The sequence below is a fragment of the Dipodomys spectabilis genome, unplaced genomic scaffold (assembly GCF_019054845.1).
Source record: "Dipodomys spectabilis isolate Male_0828 unplaced genomic scaffold, ASM1905484v1 ptg000073l, whole genome shotgun sequence".
NCBI lineage: Eukaryota > Metazoa > Chordata > Mammalia > Rodentia > Heteromyidae > Dipodomys > Dipodomys spectabilis.
In genome coordinates this window covers 3,346,796-3,352,795 of record NW_024870750.1, presented here as the reverse complement: position 1 = coordinate 3,352,795, position 6,000 = coordinate 3,346,796, and positions in this window count along the sequence as shown.

Here is a 6,000-nt window from a genome sequence, read left to right as displayed (position 1 = left end):
GAAATACCACCCCAGAAGGCAAAATGTTGCTTGCTCAAATGCCCATATTAAAGCTGAATTTTTCTTATTCATTGTTTTGAATTTTTCTACAGGAGAGGAAAGTCTATAGGTTTCTGATGACGCTGTCAACTTCTTACAGAATCTACAGATTTTTAGATTGCTTAATGGAGAAAGCAAACATACAATTTCCAACCTGTCTGAATTTAAAGATCAATCATGTATAACTATTGAAAAAGAGGTAAATTTCAGCTCCAAGTATGATTTAATCAATTTCTGTTATTAAAGCTGAAATTATTCTAGTCATGAAAGCAGTAACCCTTGGGCTGAGTTTTTTTTTTTTTTTTTCCAGATCTGGGGTTTGAACTCGGGGACCTAGGCACTGTCTCTGTGCTTCTTTTTGCTTAAAGCTAGTACTCTATCACTGGAGCCACAGCACCACTTCTGGCTTTTTCTGTGTATTTGGGTCATGAGAAATTGAACTCAGGGCTTCACGCATTCTAGGCAAGCATTCTACCACTAAGCCACATTCCTGGATTTTTTAAAAATTTCTGATCTTGCAAATCCAATCAGTAGCCACCATCACAGCCCTTCCTCTCTTCCTATCCATTTGCTCACAAACCTTCTGAGATCTCCCTCTTGCCTTATGGCTCAGCTCAAGTGCCTTAGCTTGGGCTTCAGGACTGCTACTATCTCGTCTTCACTTTCTTTCCAGACTTATAGCCCATACTCCCCTAGGAAAATGAAGCACCAGAACTGTGCCTTGTATATTCCATTTTTCCACCCTGAATGCCTGCTTTGTGAGTCTCAGCCTCAGTGTCTTCATCATGCTAGCCCAAATCCCACTTCCTGTGAAAATTCTACCTTTTTCCACTTTCTTTCCTGCTCTTTTCTCACCATAGATGATAATATGCTCTGCTTTGTAGAATGATCTTAACACTGTGTAAATGTTCAGCAGAGTGATAAAAGGATGGGTTCTGAAACCAGACTATCTGAGTTAGTATCTCCAGCTCTGCTGCTTGCTTGCTGTGAGGCCTAGGTAAGGTACTTAACTTCTCTAGGCCTTCATTTTCTTGTCTATGAGTTAGGAGTGATGTCTGTGCCATATATGTGTGTATAGATAAAACTTTTATTATATGTATATATATAAAATAAATAGGTAAAGGTATACATAAAGCTATCCTTCTATACAGATGCTTTTTTTTTTCTTTGCCCATCCTGGAACTCAGGGCCTGGGGGCTGTCTCTGTGTCTCTTTGTGCTCAAGGCTACCACTTGAAACACAACGCCACTTTCAGCTTTTTCTGAGTAGTTTATTGGAGATAAGAGTCTCATGGACTTTTTGCCAGGGCTGACTTCGACCGGCAATCTTCAGATCTCAGCTTCTTGAGTAGCTGGGATTACAGGCATGAGCCACCAGAGCCTTCTATCTTCTTTCCCTCGTGTTGACTTGTTGATGGAAGGTATGGATACTTATGTCACTTTTCTAATCAACCTCATAGAAAATTCAGGTTGAGGTAGGTGGATAATTATGGAGGAATATATAACTGAGGAAATCACCATCTGGCAAATGTGGGATAACACAGATGGAAAAATGTCCAGAGGGAGAGAAGACAAAAGTTAACCCTGTATTTGAGGTGAGAAGGGATAGAATACTTAGCAATACTGGACTTGTGGAGAAAAGGGATCTGCGGATCCTCAGGAGGAATGGGAGGCTGTGGCCAGTCAATCTGGCCTCATTTCCTTTCCCTGTGAAAGGAGCGTGAGAAGGGGCTCAGATTCCAGAGTGCTGGGAAGTCAGCACAGAGATTAGGGCGTGTGGGCATCAGAGCTGTGGGCTGCTCATGATTGGCTTAGACTCCAAGGAACAAACAAGGAGAGATTACATTTTCCTTTTGGATTGCTGGGTCCTGCTCACCAGTCCTGGAAGGGAGACAAAAGTTTCCATCTGGTCCTACAGAAGGTGGCCTTGACCAGTGTGCTCTTGGTTGAGCAGAGTGACTCAGGGTGTCATGCTGTGCAGGGGCTGGGTAGTATGGTAGTGGTGTTTGTGTGCGGAAACAGTCTTAATGGGGGGGGGTATATGGCAATATTTTATTATTGTGTGTTTGTGGGGATACTCAGGCTGGGGATGGTACAGGGTGGCAAGGAGCAGCCCAGGGGAATCCATTCTTGTTGGGTATGTGGTGCAGGCTGGGAAAAGATTCAAGCTGGAGAGATGTCCTGGCAGAATGCAGGCTAGGGACATAGCTGGAGGAGATACAGATTGGGAGAGACCTGGACTGGAGAAAGTATACTACTTTTCTATTGTTACAGAACAAATTATCACAGACTTAGTGCTAACAATTTAAACCATCTCCCCTTGTTAGTTCATAGTCCTGTAGGTCAGAAGCCCAGACATGGCATGCCAGTATATCACAGGGCTGAAACCTAGGCCAGCAGGACTGTGTTTTTTTAGGGGACTTACGACCCTCTTTCAAACTAACAGTGTTGGAAAAAAAATGATTCCTGCATTTGTTAAGAGAAGCCCTGGTATTCTTGCTGTTGGCCAGAGCCATCTAAACAGTTAGAGACCCATAATTCCTTGTCACATGGCTCTCTCTGTTCATGTGCTCATGCTTTCAACTCTTTCTGTTCCTATGCTCTAAATCAAGACTTAAAGGGTTGATGTCATTAGATTAGGCCTGTCAGATAATTTCTCCCACTTTAAAGCAACCGGCTGGAAGCTCAATCACATCTGCAAGTCACTTCACAGCAGCACCTGAATTGGTGTTTGACTGAATTATTGGGAGTCTGTGCATGCACATTACAGGACAGGGATCTTTGGGGCCATGTTAGAACTCTGTTTCAAGGAGCTCTAAGCTGGAGGAGGTTAATGTGGAGGATATAAACTGTTGGGAAGGATGCATTCAATGCTAGGAGGTTGGGTGGTGGTGGACTAATAGATTAGGGTAGGTATAGGAAAGGATGAAAGCTGAGAGGGTTATGTTTGGGGTCTGTATAGAGCATGATGAAAGCTCTGTGTATACGCATGTGCAGACTAAGGAACAGTACAGGCTGGTGAGAGTTCAGAATGTGGGAAGGGCATGGACTGAGGCGTGATACAAGCTGGAGTAGGGCAGACTCAACACAGCTTTATGTCAAGCTAAGGTGGCTGACACATAGCTACACTGAACCGAGGGCTAAGAGCATAAGGCAAGTCTAGGTATGGTGGGTGATGAAAGAATGCCAGCCTGGTAATTGGCAATGTTTTCCTCAAAGGAATCGCTGAGGTCAGCCCCAAAGGATAAGTATCCTTAGTGCAGCCAGATAAAGAAGAAAGGCCAGGCAAGCATTCAAGACAGATGGAAGAACAGGAGTCCAGTTACAGAGGTGGCAGTGTAAATCATGATATTTAGCAGTGAAGCTAAATCTTTAGCTAAGCCATTAAATGTGTTTCCTGCCCTTTGAAATGCTGCATGGCTGCATAGCCCTGTGTGGAAGAGGAAGAGGCCTCAATGGGTTCTTGTGTGAGCTTTGCCCTGGCACTGGGTAGGATCTCCCTTTCAGTATCTAGTTTGATTAATAAAGAAATTGGAGCACTTGGAAACACACCTCAATCAAGCGTTTGGAGATCCTTAAATAGATAAATGTATTGGATATTCCAGATACTGACAATTCTTATTTCTAGCTATGGTAAACCATGTTTTTAGTTTTCATAAAATGCTAAATTGTTTAAAGAATAATGTAATCCTAGAAGATTAAAAAATACATTTTCTGTTTCTTTTAAGAATATTTCTGCTTGGGGAAAATTTTAGTGTTAGTGGAAACCTGGTGGACATGGTCCAGATTACTTGGTGAAATTTGAGAGTTTTATTAATTAAATGTGTTTGGCAAAATTCCAAGAAATTTCTAGAATGATGTTGGAACTACTACTCTAATATCTATCCTTAGAAAATTGTTCATTCTAGAATAACATGAAATCAGAAGAAGGAGGTATTAATAGGTTCACTTATGTTCTCAGAAAGAAAAAACTCTATTAGCCATCAGGAAATACCTGCCCCTAAACTAAAGATCAATACCTCATTAATTGGTTTGCACAATTTCTTGCTCATGATTTGGTGCTTTACCACTTAGGCAATGCCTCAAGTCCAGAATTTTGGTGGGGTCTTCTAAACTTTTTTGCCTGGGCTGGCTTAGAGGTTTGAGGCTCAGCTCTCTGAGTAGTTAGGATTACAAGCAGGAGGAATAGAGTAAGTGCCTTCTCTCTTATTTCTCAATTTTTAAAAATCTGCTTCCTGTACCTAGAACTAGAAACAAAGAGGAGGGAAGACAGTAGTGGTAGCCATCTTTGCCTTTGTTTTTTATCTGTGATGGAGAAAACTTTATGTATGTATATATGTATTTATTTATTTATGTAGTTAGTTAGTTAGTTAGTTATTGCCAGTCCTGAGGCTTGAACTCAGGGCCTAGGCACTATCCTTGAGCTTCTTTTGTTCAAGTCTAGCACTCTACCACTTGAGCCACAGTGCCACGTCTGGCTTTTTCTGTTTATGCGGTACTGAGGAATTGAATCCAGGACTTCATGCAGGCTAGGCAAGCACTCTACCACGAAGCCACATTCCCAGCCCCCAAACTTTAACTTTTTTTAAAAATATTTTTATTGTTTTTATAAATTTTGTGGAACTGGGATTTGAACTCACAGCTTGGCAAACGCTGTAGCACCTCCAGTGCTTCTGTAACTTTATTGTCTCTCCTTTAGATGTCCTTCATTTCTGCCAAACTTCTTTCCAGGGTGAGGGAGAGGAGGTGAGACCAATTGCTTATACTGTATTTGTGCCTTGGGCAAAAGAATGGGCCTATAAAACTGCTTATGAATGAATAATGCATTACACCACATGGGATTTTGTTATAGTCCTCAAAGCTGCCTCAAACACAGCAGCACACTGGAATTAAAGGCTCTGAAATCCAAAGGGATGGAGCTAGAGTGCTCAGGCTTGCATCTTTGAAAGAGGAACAATGCATACAATGGAAAAGACATCAAACTTTAAAAGCAGCAGTATGAAATCTGGGAAGTAAGTAGAAACAAAGAAAAAATTGGAAATAAAATATAAAGGAAAAGTAGAAAGTAACAAGGGAAAAAAAAGTTTTTATTTTTTTCTTCTTTGATGAACTGAATGGGATATAATCCGAGTGAGAGGTGCTCATTCACATAAGATTGACTGCTGGGAACAATGTCATAAAATGAACATTAGCTGGCAATCGTAAGTACCTTCAAGTGCCTTTGGCAAAAAGAAAAATAAAAGAAAAACAAAACATGCTGCTCTGCCTAAAAACCACTTATCGAGGGCTTCTAAAAGCAAAGGTGAAAGAAAGACTGTCACGTGACCATTCTATTTATCTGCACTGGGCATCATTTGGAGATACATTCATTTGTTCTTTTGTGGTGATCCCTCATCTTTTACACCAGCCCAAAAGTAAAAAAAAAAAAAAAAATCTCTCTCTCTCTCTATATATAGATATATATGTGTATCTATATCTATATCATCTGTGTGAGACATGCTTTCAATCACCCCGATTCTAAAGGAAGTTTTCCCTTCCTTGCTTGGGCCATTTTTATAAACAAATTACAGAAGAATTGCTTTGAACTGATTCTGCAAAGTGCATCTGTTATGTCTACTTTACATTGTAGACCTTGAGAAAGAATAAATAAAACAAAGCATTACTCTGGCTATTTCAAAGGATTTGAGACTGGATGGAATTAGAATTCCGGATTCAGCTCAAGGCAATCCCCCTTCCCCACCCCCACACTTTAAAACCTTACACTCAGGGTATTTCTTGTTTATGAACAGAGTCTCTTTAAATGAATGTGAACTTCACCAGTAAAAAAAAAGATCACAGACTTGTGGTTAGAAAGGGATTTGGAACATCAAATGGTTTGGTTTTCCGGTTTCAGACAGCACACATGTACGCCTGGACAAACCTCTTTTCAGAGGCTGTAAAGAAATGATTAAATCCTGAGTCT